This window comes from Chlorocebus sabaeus, chromosome 14 (genome assembly GCF_047675955.1).
Source record: "Chlorocebus sabaeus isolate Y175 chromosome 14, mChlSab1.0.hap1, whole genome shotgun sequence".
Lineage (NCBI taxonomy): Eukaryota > Metazoa > Chordata > Mammalia > Primates > Cercopithecidae > Chlorocebus > Chlorocebus sabaeus.
In genome coordinates, this window is record NC_132917.1 from 9,819,414 (window position 1) to 9,836,554 (window position 17,141).

Genomic DNA, 17,141 nt, shown 5'->3' on the forward strand with positions numbered 1-17,141 from the left:
TATCTAGAGACCTTTAGGTAATTTCAATTTTTTTTTTTAAATAAAAGATGTGTTTTGTTGTTGTTATTTGCACACTATATTGCTGTGGAGGAAAGAGAAGAAAGTTATTACCATGTTTCTAAAGGTAATATTTTAAGTTCTTCACTTAGTTTATCTTTTTCTAGATCTGTTTTCAGATGTCTCCAATGGAAGGGTTTCTGTCCTTTGATTATGAGTTTGTGTCACTATTGGTGGTACTCAAAGGTTATTTCCCCTTGGTTCTCATCAGAAGTTTTTTTTTGGTGTACTAAATGTTAAATATTTTCCTCCATTCATCTATTTAAGGAATTATTTTCATAGAACTTCATGAGCCTGACATTGTTGGCGGTGTAAGAGTCATTTGTTGAGTGCTGTTTAATAGTGGCCTGACTTTGATGAAAGATTACCTCTGTTCAGATATCCTTTGATGTTCAACTTAATGTTGAGGTTTATCCCTTTCCAGCCTGTCAGTGTTAATATAATGCAGACATAAAGTGAAATTGCAAATTTTGTGGAAGTTTCAGCATTTCATGTTATCTTTGAAATTAATGCAGGAGAATTGCTAGCAAATCCGTTGACAAACACAGAGCTGACAGAATTAGATAATTTAAAATTGAAGAAGAGAAAAATTAATGAGGATGGCACAATAGGTGCTTCCAAAGGGAAAATTTGAATGTCAAAGGATTAAGAATACTCCCTGGCAAAGCTGATAGAGCCCCTGAATATTTTGTAAAATAATTCTCTTTGTAGTTATGCTATAATATCAAAGGCAATAGGAAGGATGTCATATTGTTGCAGGATCTTTGGGGTGCCGTTTTTCTGGCTGGAAACCTTTGTGGCCAGTGGCATCTTTGCCCAAGTTTTGCACTAGGCTTATTTCACCCACTCCACTTGGCAGGCTGTGCTTGGCCCACGCTACTAGCCTGGGTCTCATGCCTGCCAAGGGCAAGTCGGGCATGGAATGGTGATGGGTGTGTGAGCAAGCATGGGGTCTGGCCACTACACACAGTCAGATATGCCACCTGCTACAGCGGGGCAGACAGCTCCAGGTGCCAGCATGATTGCCAGCTCTCTGCGAGGCTGCGGCTGGACCAGTCACGCTGCAAGCAGTTTCCACAGCTGGCACTAGGGATCATGGTGGTGCCTGGGAGCTTGGAGATGCCAGGAGCCACAGGGCCTCAAAGAGGGAGTCACAGCCCTGGCTCGGGGAGCTCCCACGTCTGGACTCCCCAAAGGGCTGCGGCTTTTCTTTCCTTCTCTTTGCCCACAACATGGCGAGCAAGGGGCATGTCTCAAGTCTGTTTATGTTACAGATGTTTTAGCTTTGCCATTCTGTGGGTCCTGAGTTCATGGCCTGCAACTAGGAAGAATGAGGTACACAGATAAGTGGAGGGTGAACGAGATGAAGAGGAGCTTTATTGAGTGATAGAATAGCTCAGTCTCCCACAGTGGGCATCTCCTTTGCGCAGCCAGGGTGTCCTGATGAATGTTCAGCTCCTAGCAGAAAGGAGGCCCTGGAATGGGAAGCTCCTCTCTGCAGGCAGGTCGTCCTATTATCTCTGCAGCTCTCTCAGCAGAGAGGAGGCCCTGGAGTGGGTTGTTCCCCTCTACATCCCATCGTCTTTCCAGCTCTCAGCAGAGACGAGGCCCTGGAGTGGGTTGTTCCCCTCTACATCCCATCGTCTTCCCAGCTCTCAGCAGAGACGAGGCCCTGGAGTGGGTTGTTCCCCTCTACATCCCATCGTCTTTCCAGCTCTCAGCAGAGACGAGGCCCTGGAGTGGGTTGTTCCCCTCTACATCCCATCGTCTTCCCAGCTCTCAGCAGAGACGAGGCCCTGGAGTGGGTTGCTTCTCTCTAAAGTTAGTCATCCCTTCTGAGTTGAGGTGGGAGCTCCCTGGGTACTGCTGCAGCCACCGAAGCCACAGCTATGGACCTGTGCTTCCTTGTGCTCTCAGGACGACCTGCCCACAGAGGAGCTTCCCACTCTGAATCACTCATAGTTACCCACATTCTAACTCAATGCAAATTCTACCAATATTTAATAACCTGAGATATAAAATGTTATGGTACGTTCCATGCATATTCAGCTGTATTTCTAGTCATCCATTTCCTTCTGGCTCAATGCTCCAAAATTAATACTTTATAGAAGTATAGTGTAACAAATCCTTACTATATCTTCATAGAACCTATTTAAGTGTTTTGAAGAACAAGGATAGTGACAAGGGCAGAAAAGTAGGCAAACAGGCTGAAAGATGGTACAATGAGTAAAAAGCCTAAATACCGTAGTTCCAAGTCAGACTACCATCTGTGTGACCTTGGCAAGGCATTCTGTCTTTCCGAGATGTCTGCTTTGTATGTAAAATTGGGATATCAGCTGAACTATTTATCTTGCAGAGTTTTAGCAGGGATCACATGAGATCACAGGTGTGAAAGAACTTTGTAAACTATACATGACACAAATAGAAGGTGACACTGGTACGGAAAGAATAATTGATCCGGCCGGGCGCGGTGGCTCAAGCCTGTAATCCCAGCACTTTGGGAGGCCGAGACGGGCGGATCACGAGGTCAGGAGATCAAGACCATCCTGGCTAAGCCGGTGAAACCCCGTCTCTACTAAAAAATACAAAAATCTAGCCGGGCGAGGTGGCGGGCGCCTGTAGTCCCAGCTACTCGGGAGTCTCGAGGCAGGAGAATGGCGTGAACCCGGGAGGCGGAGCTTGCAGTGAGCTGAGATCCGGCCACTGCACTCCAGCCTGGGCGGCAGAGCGAGACTCCGCCTCAAAAAAAAAAAAAAAAAAAAGAATAATTGATCCTCCACATGAAAAACATTATATAAATGTAATTAATTCATGGTTTATTTTGAATGTGGGTCATTATGAGTGATTTGCAGAAACATTAGATTTTAAAAGCAAAACTGGTTTCACCCTTAAAACAACTTGAGTGGGAGCAATTCCAATAGATTTGGAGAGCAGAAAGCAAGCTTGGGCGTTTGGGTCCCTCATTCTAGGTGTGTATCTTTATGTCTTGATAGTTACTCAGTTTTCCTAGAGTGACTAGTGGAACTAAGTTATTACTTTTGCATTAGCTATAAGCTTTGTCTTGGTGAATAAAAATGTCTTTCTTCTATATGTCTCCTTTCTTTCTCCCCACCCCCCCTTCCTTCCCTCCACTTTCTCCTTCTCTCCCTTAATGTCCAACAATTCTCAGAGCTATTCACTACTCAAGTTATATTGATAGTTTTCGCTTAGTTAAGGTTATTTGAATGTTTTGCTAGTGCCTGAAATCATAATATTGTTATCTTTAACTCACTAACCAAATTATAAGCTTCTCAGGAACAGACACCAGAATATTTTATGTAGAATCATGGATTATTAAAGCTAGAGGGAAATTTGGAAATCATTTAGTCCACTTTTCTTATTTTTCCAATAAGGAAACAAACCTAAGAAGAAATATGACTTGGGAATAAGTAAACCTATTCTTCATTAGGATTTTTCATGAGGATTATTTGAGACAGTATATTCAAAATGCAGACATATTGCAGATATTCAAATGGCAGTAGGCTCCCTTCCAGACTGGAAAACTTTTCTCCCAAGATAGGGATTAAGAGGGTAATTAAGCTGTTTGGATCAAAAAAAAAAAAAAAAGTACCATTTTGGAAAATAACGTTTCCATTTTAAGATTCTGTTAATTTTTTAATGTGTTCATTTCTAGGTTTTCTCTTGATCTGCCATCCAATGCTCTACTTCTGAGCTATACCCCCTCCTTCATTTCTAGGTTTTCTCAAATTAGGTTCCAGGAAGCCCATGGATATGGGAAAGGATAATGTATCTTGTTTCTCATGATGGTATTTTATAATTTCAGTTACCATATATTCAACTTTTTGCAGAGGATATTGCTTCCTGTGCTGAGTTTGTATGCTTGGAAATGGTATCTAACCAGGAATTTCCTTTTTAAGAAGTTTAGTTTCGTTTTAAATATACTCACATAAGACACTCAAATTTCACTATTTAAGAGTAATTATTTTCAAAAATTTATTCTATGTGTTCTTTCAAATAGTAATAGATCCCATTATTACTAAATGTTTAGGGGACTGCGAGAGAGAGATATAATACACCAAATTAAGAGACTGTTTCTGTGATAGTCATCGTGGCTTACATTTCCCAGAAGCCTAGCTCATGCCTTTAGTTAAGATTTACATTGCCAGCCAGGCGCAGTGGCTTATGTCTGTAATCCCAGCACTTTGGGAGGCTGAGGCAGGCGGATCACAAGGTCAGGAGATCGAGACCATCTTTGCCAACATAGTGAAACCCTGTCTCTACTAAAAGTACAAAAATTAGCTGGGTATGGTGGCGCACACCTTTAGTCCCAGCTACTGGGGAGGCTGAGGCAGGAGAATCCCTTGAACCTGGGAGGCAGAGGTTGCAGTGAGCCGAGATCGTGCCACTGCACTCCAACCAGGCAACAAAAAAAAAAGATTTACATTGCCCACCTATGGGCACTGTGGTCAGAAGTACCTACAACTATAATAGCCGCATTTATTTCTGACAGCAATTCACAGTTTCAACCTAAAATATTATTTTCTCAGTATTGTATCACATCTAAACTGTTTCCTTCCTCTTTTAAGTTTTAACAATTTGTGACAAGTTTTGTAAATTAGGTTAAATGAGTTATATTTACTTGCTGTTTGATCTGAAACCATTCAAATACTAATTTTTACTCATCTGTTACTGAGAGAAGAGTTTTGAAATCTCCAACTATGATTGCAACTTTTTTTTCACATCCTATCAGTTTTTGCTTCTGTTATTAGAACTCTGTTACTAGGTGTGTAACATTTGTAGTATTTTGTCTTCTTGATGAATTGACTCCTTTATCATTATCTAATGTCATTTTTTTCTCCTGGTGCTATTTCTACTTGTCTGATATTAATATAGCCACTCCAGGTTTTTTTAAATTGATGTTTGCACAGCATATCTTTTTCCAATCTTTTATTTTTGACCTATCTGTGTCTTTATATTTAAAGTGGTTTTCTGTAGTTAGTATGTCATTGGGTGTTGATTTTTAAACATCTAAGTGATAATCTCTGCCTTTTAATTTGTGTGTTTAAGCCATTTACATTTGATGAAATTATCAATATAGTTGGGTTTGAATCTACCATTTTGCTATTACTTGTCTCATCTCTTTTTTTTCTTTTTTTCTTCTTTTCCTGCCTTCTTTTGGATTAAGAATTTTTTTGTTTTGTTTTTTGTTTTATGTTTCTTTTTTTTTTTTTTTTAAGGGATAGGGTCTTATTCTGTCACCCAGGCTGGAGTACAGAGGCATGATCATAGCTTACTGTAACCTCAAACTCCTGGGCTTAAGCAGTCCTTTTGCCTCAGCCTCCCTAGTAGCTAGGACTACAAGCACATACCACCACGGCCAACTAATTAAAAAAAAATTTTTTAGAGACATGGTCTTGCAATGATGCCTAGGCTTAATTAAGAATTTTTTTATAATTTCATTTTATCTCCACTGTTGATTTATTAACTATAACTCTTTGTTTTCTTTTTTATGTGGTTGCTCTAGGGTTTACAGTGTTCATCTTTACCTTTTCTCAGTCTGTCTCAACTAATAACATACCATTACTTGTATAGGGTAAGACCTTACAACAGAATACTTCCACTTCCCTCCTCCCATCCTTGAGTGTCAAACATTTCACTTCTACCCTACTGTAAGTCCCATAATGCATTGGGATTTTTTTTTTTTTCTGTAAGCAATCATTTATCTTTTCAAGAGATTTAAAATGAGAAAGATCGTTTTATGTTTACCTGTGTATTTGCCATTTCTGGTAATCTTTTTATTTAGATTCCAATTTCTGTCTAAAAAAGATCGTTTAACATTTCTTGAGTGCAAATCTGCTGGCAGTGAATTATTGTGGCTTTTCTTGTTCTAAAAAAAGTCCTAACTTTGCCTTAATTTTTGAAAGACATTTTCAGTAGGTATAGATCTAGTCTCATACCTTTTTTTCAGTACTTTAAAGATATCATTCCATTATCTTCAGGCCTGTCTAATTTCTGATGGCAATCTGCTGTAATTCTTATCTTTACTGTTCTCTATATAATGTGCCTTTTATCCTTTAGCTGCTTTTTAAGATTTTCTCTTTATCATTGGATTTCACCAACTGGATTATTATGTCCCTTGTCACAGTTTTCTTTATTTTATGTTTCTTCTGCTTGGGTTTGTTTTTTTATTTTTTAATTTTTTTTAAGACAGAGTTTTGCTCTTGTCGCCCAGGCTGGAGTGCAGTGGCATGATCTCGGCTCACTGCAACCTTCGCCTCCTGGGTTCAAGTGATTCTCTTACCTCAGCCTCCCGAGTACCTGGGATTACAGGCATGCGCCACCACATCTGGCTAATTTGGTATTGTTAGTAGAGATGGGGTTTCACCATGTGGGCCAGGCTAGTCTTGAACTCCTGACCTCAGGTGATCCACCTGCCTCAGCCTCCCAAAGTGCTGGGATTACAGGTGGGGAGCCACTGCACCCAGCCTTCTGCTTGGGTTTTATTTACCTTAGATTTATGGGTGTGCAGTTTTCATCAAACTTGAATGTTTTTCATCCATTATTTGTTTAAATTTTTTGGCCTCCACTTGCGTTTTTCTGGGACACTAATTACATGCTAGACCACTTGATATGGTACCATAGCTCCCTGAGGCTTTTCCTTCTTTTTATTTTTCCAGCCTTTCTGCTTAGTATGTTTTGTTTTGATAATTTCTATTGTTATGTCTCCAAATTCAGTGATCTTTACTTGAGTATCTTCTAATGTGTCGTTAAAGCCATTCAATATGTTTTTCATTTCAGATACTACATTTTTCATTTCTGGAACTTCCATTTTAGTCTTATTTCTTCTCTTTCTCTTCTCATTATGTTGTTTTCTTTTATATTCTTGACTATATTGACAATATTTGTAATAGATGTTTTGAAACCCTTATCTACCAGTTCTATTGTCTTTGTTATGTCTGGGTCTGTTTTTTTGTTTTTTTGTTTTTTTGTTTTTTGAGACGGAGTCTCACTCTGTTGCCCAGGCTAGAGTGCAGTGGCGCAATCTCCACTTACTGTAAGCTCCGCCTCCTGGGTTCACGCCATTCTCCTGGCCCAGCCTCCCAAGTAGCTGCGACTACAGGTGCCCACCACCACACCTGGCTAATTTTTTGTATTTTTAATAGAGACGGGGTTTCACCGTGTTTTGCCAGGATGGTCCTGACCTCATGATCCGCCCGCCTCAGCCTCCCAACGTGCTGGGATTACAGGCGTGAGCCACTGCGCCTGGCCTGTTTTTATTGATTGGTTATGTATCATGTTTTCCTGCCTCTTTGCTTCACTGGTAATTTTTTATTAGATGCAGTCATTGTAATTTTTACGTTGTTGAGTGCTAGTTTTTTTTGTTCTGGTATATAATTAAGTAACTTGAAGGACAGTTTAATCCTTTAGAAGCTTGTTTTTAAGTTTTTTTGTGGTTTGTTATTAATAGTCCCTTTTTTCTGGGAGTATTTTAGCCTTACTACTAAGGTATATCCATACTAAAGACTCTACCCAGTGCCCCTGATATTACGAGGTCTCTGCAGTTTGACTGTTTGCCTTCTGTGAACTTTGGAAATTGTTTGCTCTACTGCTTTTCTGTTATTTTTTTCGCTGGCCTCAGATATTTTCTCATACATGCACATATTGATACCCAGCCAAACATGTGAGAGGGCTCCTTTGCAGGTCTCTGGATCTCTCTGTCTATGCAATTTTGTCCTTTCTGGTACTAAGCTTGCACCTCAGCTTCCAGAAACTCCAGTCTGTCTCCTCAGCCCATCAAGACCACCTAGCTCTGTTTCACTTCCCACCCTTGCACTGCACTGCAGTTTGGAAACTGCTTCCAGGCAGTAAGCTGGGGCCATTTGTTTCTCTTCTCTTAGGAGTAGTGTCCCATGCTGTCTGTTGTCCAATGCTTGAACCTGTTCTTTCATATATATTTTCCAGTTCTCTGTTGGATACGGTGGAAGGTCAATTCCCATAGTCGGTAATCCTTCATGGGCAGAAACAGAAGTGTTCCAAATACTGATTTTTAGACATTTAGAAATAGAGTCAGTATTCAGATGCTTTTTAGGTATTACCCAAACAGTTCTTTCTCAAATGCCTAAAAGCATCTTGTTGCTCATTCATTCTTAGATTTTTTTAAATTGTAGTCTCTATTCATGAATATTGTCACTAATCTGATCTTTACTTAAATCTTTTCCGCTAAATATCTGCCCTAGTAATAATCCCTTTTGTTGATCTATTTTTTTCTTTTTTGAAGTAATATTGTTTTTAATTGACAAATTATAATTATATACATGTACAGGGTACAGTGATATTTTGAGATATATATCATGTGAAACGATTACATCAAGCTAATTAACATATCTGTCACCTCACCTATCATTTTTATGGTGAGACATTTGAAATTTACTCTCTTATTTTTTATTTTATTTTTTTTTGAGACGGAGTTTTACTCTTGTTGCCCAGGCTGGAGTGCAATGGCATGATCTGTGTTCACCACAACCTCCACCTCCCGGGTTCAAGCATTATCTCCTGCCTCAGCCTCCTGAGTAGCTGGGATTACAGGCATGCACCACCATGGCAGACTAATTTTTTGTAGTTTTAGTAGAGACAGGGTTTCTCCATGTTGATCAGGCTGGTCTCGAACTCCCGACCTCAGGTGATCCGCCCACCTCGGCCTCCCCAAGTGCTGGGATTACAAGCGTGAGCTACTGCGCCTGGCCTACTCTCTTACTTTAAATTATACAAACAGTCATGTGCTGTATAACTGTTTCAGTCAACAATGGATCACATATACAGTGGTGGTCTAATAAGATTGTAATGGAGCTGAAAAATTCCTGTCACCTAATGATGTTGTAGACTTCATAACCTCTTAACACAACACATTACTTGTGTGTTTGTGGTGATGCTGCTATAAACAGACCTGTACTGCCAGTGGTAGAAAAGTATAGCATATATAATTATGTATGATACAGAATACCTTTTTAAAATTACTATCCTGTTTCTTTTATTCCCCAACTTTATTTCCTTCTAAGGTGTAAGAATTTTTTTTGGTATGCTTAATTTTTTTAATTAAAGGTTAAAAATGATGCCTGATATATCTCCCTGTTTCTGGGGTACATGTGATAATTTAATACATTTATATAATTTGGAGTACATAATACTTGATAATAACTGTGTTACTGTTACTGGTTTATGTATATACTGTACCTGTAATCATTACTTTAGAGTGTACTACTTCTACTTATTAAAAAAAAAGTTAACAGCCTCAGGCAGGTTCCTTAGGAGATATTCCAGAAGAAGGCATTGTTACCATAGGAGATGACAGCTCCATGCGTGTTACTGCCCCTAACCCCATATAGGCCTGGGCTCATGTGTGTGTTTGTGTTTTAGTTTTTAACGAAAAAGTTTAAAGAGTAAAAAATAAAAATAAAAATTTTTTAAATAGAGAAAAGTTTATTACGGAATAAGGATATAAAGAAAAAAACATTTTTGTATAGCTGTACAGTATGTCTGTGTTTTAAACTAAGTTTTATTACAAGAGTCAAAAAGTTAAACTTTTTTTAAAGTTTATATAGAAAAGATACAGTAAGCTAAGATTCATTTATTACTGAAGAAAGAAGCATTTTTTAATAAATTTTGTGTAGCCTAAGTATACAGCATTTATGTAGTGTGCAGTAATATTGTAAGTCTTCACATTCACTCACCACTCACTCACTGGCTCACCCAGAGCAACTTTCAGTCTTAAAGGCTTCATTCGTGGTTAGTGCCCTGTAGAAGTATACAGTTTGTTTATGCTGTATTTTTAGTGTACCTTTTCTATGTGTAGTTACATAAATACTTACCATTGTGTTACAGTTGCCTACAGCATTCAGCAGTATATAACATGCAATATGTGTTTGTAGCCTGGGAGTAATAGGCTATCTCATATAGCCTAGGTGTATAGTGGGCTGTACCGTAAGCACACTCTTCACACAATGAAATTGCCAATGATGCATTTCTCAGAAAGTATCTCTGTCATTAAGCTACGCATGACTATACATTATTATTGACTGTAGTCACTCTGCTGTGCAGTAGATCTCAAAACTTGTTCCTTCTGTCTTCTGAAACTTTGTACCCTTTGACCAGCAACTCCCCATTCCCTCCCTCCTCAGCTTCACCCAGGCCTGGATTCTTCATATAAGTGAGATCGTGCGGTATTTGCCTTTCTATGCCTGGCTTATTTTACTTATGGGCCTTCCAGGTTCACCCACGTTGTCACAAATGACAGAATTTCCCTCTGAATTTAAGGCTGAATAGTTTCCCATTCGGTATCAGTACTATGTTTTCTTACATTCATCCATCGATGGACACTTAGGTTGAGTCCATATCTTGGCTTTTGTGAATTATGCTGCAGTGAACCCCTTCAACATACTGATTCTGATTTTTTTGGATATATATCCAGCAGTAGGATTGCTGGGTCATATGGTGGTTCTGTTTTAAGTTTTTCCGTGATGGCTACAGTAATTTACATTCCCACCAACAATGTACAGGAGTTCTCTTTTCTTTGCATTCTTACCCGCGGTTACCTTTCATCTTTTTAAATTAATTTTGAGTGAAGGGACAGGGTAAAAAGGTAGAGAGACTTCTTAGAGATTTTGGTGGAAGATACAAGCAAAGAAAATAATACGAGATTATGTCTTGGTAGCAACCATTGCACTTTGCTTTTTTTCGCTTACATCTTGGAGAGCACTTTAAAAACATTATTTTGGAATAATTTTAGATTTATAGAAAAGTTGCAAAACTAAGAATAGTACAAAGAATACCCATGTATCCTGTACCCAGATTTAACTGTTGTTAGCATTTTATACCATTGTTTGATCATTTGTGCCATTTTCCCTGTCTACCTGCCTACGTGTGTATCTCTGTAATTTTACTTCTGAATCATTGATTATAAGTTATATCCATCCTGACCTGATTATAAGTTATAATCATTGATTATAAGTTATATTACTCCTGAGTACTTTAAAAGACTAAAACAAGGTAGCTAAGTAATGAAAAAATAAGCCAAACCAGAAACAATCTTAATGTCTATCAACAGGAAAATGTATAAAATATGATATAGTCATATAATGATACATTAAACCACTGTGAAAATTAATGAACTGCAGCTACAAGCAATGTGAATGAACCTAAGAAACATTATATAGAGTGTGAAAGGCAAAGCTCAGGCTAGACGTGGTGGCTCGCCCTGTTGTCTCAGCTACTAGGGAGGCTGACATGGGAAGATTGGTTGAGCCTTGGGAGGTCGAGGCTGCAGTGAGCTATGATCATGCCACTGCACTCCAGCCTGGAAGACAGGGCAAGACCCTGTCTCAAATAATAATCATAACTTAAAAAAAAAGGCAAAGCTCAGAAAACTACATACTATGGTATAATACTGTCTTTTTAAAAGGCAAGTTAACAATGAGCAAAATTCAGTAAAGTAGTTACCTCTGGAGGGGGAGACAGAGGGATGGGACAGGGAAGAAGTATGCTGGTAGATACAACAATATTGATAATGCTTTAGTTCTTAAGTTGGGTAGTGGATTCATAGGCGTTTATTATTATCATGCTTCATAGCTTACAGATATAGTGTATGTATTATTTTGCATTTTTCAAAATTTCAAAGGCAGCAAAGGATGTTGTCTAAATAGAATTTATAAAAGAGAGGAGTAAAAGAGAGTATGTCATGCATGGTTTGATTGTGTATGTCTTACATCCCTAACTAAAAGTGTAAATTAATTGAGCATAAAGACCATATTTAATGCTTCTATTTTATTATCTATATTATAGATTCTATAAAACCTGTAATTCCATCTACAAAATAAGGACAGTCTGTGTTTATTGATTACGTGATTTGAAATAGCTATAAAACAGTAAGTTTAAACACTATATTTTCAGAAAAATTCACATTGATCTGTTGGGGAGTTTTTCTCACACAGGTAGGAAATTTCCAAACCGCTTCTGATGTATTTATTACACAATATATCAGAAGGCCACTAAATAGTGGCATTTGGTTAAGAATAATTTAAAGAAAAAACATTCTGTTAAATTTTAGTGGTAAATATATAAGGGATATAACTTCTGCTTGTAAGCAAGGACATTTAAAAGTAAGAGTTATGGGTGTGTCAGTATCATTCATATGAAAAAGTTACCAGTTCAGATTCTTACTGATATGCTGAAACCAATAGTGAATTACTCAGGCTAGAAAATATATCTGAGGCTACATTTATATTTCTTTTAGAATCATACCTCATGTTTGCTAAGTGAAGCTGATGATTTTGTGTGGATTACCTGTGATTTTGTTTCATCCTGGGCCAGTATGCCTGGGGTTCCGTCACCTCTCCCTCCCAGGAGGAGAGAATGGGAACTTGGTTTTACACTAGCCTAAACTAAACCAAGCAATGGCAGAGGTAGATCTGCTGCAACAGTAACCATATAACCCTTCCAAAATCAAATAGAAATTATTTTGAGATTATCTACTCTTCTTGATACCATCTTTTAAACTTCATTGCTACAGATATGTGAAATTGGAACATGGCTATGCAACAATCAGCAGAGTGTTTGGAGAACAGACACATATTAAAGAGGACTCCAATAGGTTTTTACCAGCTCTGATCCTGGGGCCAAAACAAATTATTATCTCCTGTTCAGTTGGCAAATCCTCATTGGTCAGCAGTTCATAATTTTGTATTTGTTTATAAGGTTTGTGTTTGCCTGTGCAAGTTGACAACACGTTTCTAAAAAGGCCTCGTCCTCAGGGCCAAGACTGTATTTCACATAAAGCAATATATTCACCACAAATCCCCAGAAGACTAGATTTTGAACATAAAGAAAATATTTTTTGTGTTTGGGCATGGTGGCTCACGCCTGTAATCCCAGCACTTTGGGAGGGTGAGGTGGGAGTATCCCTTAAGCCCTGGAGTTTGAGACCAGCCTGGGCAACATGGTGAAACCCTGGCTCTACAAAAAATACAAACATTAGCTGGATGTGGCGGCACCTGCCTGTGGTCCCAGCTACTCAGGAGGCTGAGGTGAGAGGATCACCTGAGTCCAGAAAGTGGAGGCTGCAGTGAGCTGTAATTGTGCCACTGCACTACAGCCTAGGCAACAGAGTGAGACCCTGTCTCAAAAGAAAAAAAAAAAAAACGTGTTTTTTTCTACTACATAGTAGGTTTACTGTCATTAAGAAAAGTCTAGCAGATTAAAAATGCAGGGTGAACTATTTATGCATCATGATACATGTGGAATTCATTTTATTCTTTTTCCATAAATAATTATAGTGCTTTGTCATTACTTCTGGTAGTTTTATTCCTCGTTAATTTTCCTTTGTTATGGAGAGTCTTGATATCTGTTTGGATTAACAGGTGCACTTAGCATTAGCTTTTTCTCTGCTGAATCTTTGCCTCAAAACAACAATAAGAGTAAGTAAGGGTGAGGCACTGCACTCCTTTTTTTTTTTTTTTTTTTTTTTTTAAATAGCTGAGCAGGAAGTTTGCCTCTGACAGGGTATTGTAATCAGGTTTATCACAGGAGCCTGCTGTTGTGTAACAGAAACTCTAGCCTGTCCTTACCTGTCTTAAAGTATTGCTTCATGAAGGAAAATAAACTCGCTGTAAATTTGTGAAATTCAATAAAATGCTTTCCCAAGCACTCTGTTTTTAATGCATGCTGGAACAATTTATTGTAGCTTTGTGGTCTTTTAAAAAAACGTACTAAACTTGTGATTTCTTACTATTGTAATGAAATGGACCTGTATCACTCTAGAAGCCCTGTATGTCACATTTATTATACCTTTTAGACACATCCTCAGCCAAGTGTAGTAAATGTCCACACTCTCTCCCTACTTCCCTCCCTTCCTTCCCTCTTTTTGCAAGAAGAGGTGGTTTGTGTTGCCTTCAGATGACTGTTGATTTAATTGACAGGCAGCTTTTCTTCATTGTGTGCTTTTTGCTTTTGCTCACAAAAGTGCATTCACTATTCTATAGTATGTTGAAACTTTTAAATGGAAACGGCTTTTCATTAACAAAGGAAGCATTTTCTTCCCCCCTTCCATGCCTTAGCTTTCTCCACTAAGTCTTGGCTTCTTCAGCAGCTGTACCTCCACCAGAAATGACAAAAGGTGCAATTGTGCTAGGAGATGGCGATGAAGATATGCCAGTGGAGTTTTGTGTGTGGGCTGCTGGGGACTGTTTTCCTTCTGTGTTTGGTTTTGTTTTATTTTTGTTATTCCAGAAAGTTGAGAGCACATCTAAAAACCAAAAAAAAAAACAACAAAAACCAAAAAAACCCTTTTCAAACCTTTATCCCAGGTGAGCTGTTTCTTTCCATTAAGTTGTTGTGTTAGTATTTCAGTGGCCCCTCTGTCTTAATTACAACAAAATCTGGCAAACCTCACTTAAAGCAGAGGGACGTAGGATACAGAGAGTGTTGATGTGGTTTGTTTTCTTTTTCCAAGCAGCGTGAGAGTCTCAGTCTTCCTGCCATTACCCTGACTTAGGAGCAGAGCTCAGGAGAGGTGTGCAAATTAAATTTTAGTCTTTCCAGCCATCTCCTTTTTCTTAGTTGTGATTCGTGAGCCCAGGTAGATAGCCAGTTCATTTCATTTACTTAAATTAATTTGGAGATAACCCTCTTCTCCTTTTGCCTCTGCCTCTTCTGCTGCTCAATTTGTGACTCAACTTTCTGGAGTGTGGTGCTGACTTGAAGCCCTATTTACTTCTAGCAAAAATCTTTCAGTTTACCTCGTAGAATAAACTGAAAATCTAGTTATCTTTCAGGGGCACCATCTCTTCACAGCATACCAAATAATCAGATCATTGATTGAACCAAAGTATTTGGTCTAGACGTACTTGTCTGTATTAGATACAATTTATTCTGTCAGTGACTTACAATAGGTCTACTTCTATCTTTTCAGCCTTGATTTTCTTTATATATTTTAAACCTACAGATCAGTTTAAAAGTAGGTAATATGTAATATAGATACTGTTCTACCACAGTCCTTGGCAGTGTTTCTCAGTCCTCTCAAGAGTTAGTCATTTCATCATCCCTTGCTACACTCAGCAAGAAGGGATAAAGAGGAAACTGGAAATTTATTCTGAAGTACATCTCCAATATTTTGAATGTTGATCAACAGCATTCTGATCTTCTCCCTGAATGAGTAAAAAGAAAAGATGTAATACTGGGTCAGCCAAACCCACTGCGTGGCACTTAGCCAGGATGATTCATTTTGCCTTGGAGCAATCTTACACCCTTTGTGAAACTGGGTTTCTTTTGGTTGAAGGAAGAAAAAGTCTCCTCCAGAGCTGTCAGTCACTTCTTAAGCACCTTCAAATGAAGGCCTTATTGGATTGTTTTGATCTGCCCGGAGTCTTCAAACCTGACTCTAGATTTATTCACCTTCTTACTCTGTAGGCCACATGTAGTGCTTGGGATTGTTTGTGCAATCTTTGTTAGCATAATAATCTGACAGGTTTCAAGTCTACTTGAGGGAAATTGAGGTGAGCAGAATGATCGGGTTCCCTCATTTCTACTCTTCCCTCCCAGACAGCATGAGGGAGACAAGCCAGCTGGTGTTTTCTTGTGTTCCTGGCCCACTTCCCCATGCCCCCCCGCCCCCCGCCGCCCCTGGCTACCATCATGTCAGCCTCACTGGAATGTGTATATGTGCCTCTCTTTCCAAACTTGGAGAGTTAAACTATCCGAGCACTTCCTCCTGTCTACAAGAAAAATAGCCTCTGCATTTTATTTTTTGTTTCCTGAAACTGGCATATTCTGTTTTCTGGGGATCCATAGCAATTTCATTAATCTCTAGACGCTCTCAGGCTTTAGTGTGCTTAAGAATATCCTGGAGAGCTTGTTTAAACTGCAGATTCTTAGACCCAGTGTCAGAAATGGATTCAGTAAGTATAGTGTGGGCTCTAAGAAGATGTTTTTTGGAAGCATCTTGCAAGGGATTCTGATGGAGATTGTGCTTTGAGCAGTGCACATAAGCCTTATCTGTATCTCTGTCTGTCTTTTGTTATTTTACCTTGTCCCACAGAAGAGTTGAGGTAGAATTAGCAGATAACCAACAGGTCAGTGTAAAACAAAATGCTGTTACACCTTATTAAGTATGTGTTGTTTTAAACAGGATTCTGTTTAAAACTGTTTGGGAGCTATATCTATTGAGAAACTGGTCTGTGAGTTTAACATATATGAAAATAGTGAAAATCAAGGCTAAAAAGACAGCAGTGTCCCTCCTCTCTGTGTCAGTCATTGACAGAGCACATTGTATCTGATGGATGAGATTCTTATTCTGGGAAATGCAGACACATCTCTTGGTGTTACATTTTTAATAATTATAGTTTAAGAACTCCATATTTCCCCCAAAGGTATATTTCTATTTCTAAGAGGTTTTGTGTAAGATAAAAGTAGATATTAGCAAATGGTATAAATTTTGAATGTCTGTAGATTTCATATATCCTGAATTTTTAAAATTTTTCAGCCTTATTACACTTCTAATTATGACCTCTTTAACATGTTGTGTGTGTGTTTTTTTCCTTTAGTCAGACATTACTTAGATTCCTTTTTTCTTTTTTTTTCTCCTGCCACCTTGTCTGAGAACTTAGGTTCCATTTTATACTTTTTTTTGGTGGCAATATATGCATAAAAGTTACCATTTTAGCCAGTTGTAAGTGTGCAGCTCAGTGGTATTGAGTGTATTTACATTTTTGTGCATCCATCACCACCATCCATCTCTAGAATTTTTTCATCTTCCCACATTGAAACTCATAGGCATTAGACACCAACTTCCCATTCCCCACTTGTTCCATCCTCTGGTAACCCCTGTTCTGCTTTCTGTCTCTAGGAATTTGACTTCTTTAGGTATCTCATAAATGTGGACTCATACAACATTTGTCCATTTGTGTCTGGCGTCTGGCTTATTTCACTTAGCATAATATCTTTAAGGATCACCTATAATGTAGCTCGTGTCGGAATTTCATTCCTTTTCAGGCTGGATAATATTCTGTGATATATATAAAACATTCAAAATCTATACT

General features: G+C 38.5%; 1 protein-coding gene across 4 annotated transcripts in view; it reads left to right on the forward strand.

Annotated features, from left to right (window-relative positions):
- The window catches only part of TAF1B (TATA-box binding protein associated factor, RNA polymerase I subunit B), an 85,107-nt gene that overhangs the window by 33,213 nt on the left and 34,753 nt on the right, over positions 1–17,141 (forward strand). The gene's annotated exons all lie outside the window — the stretch shown is intronic.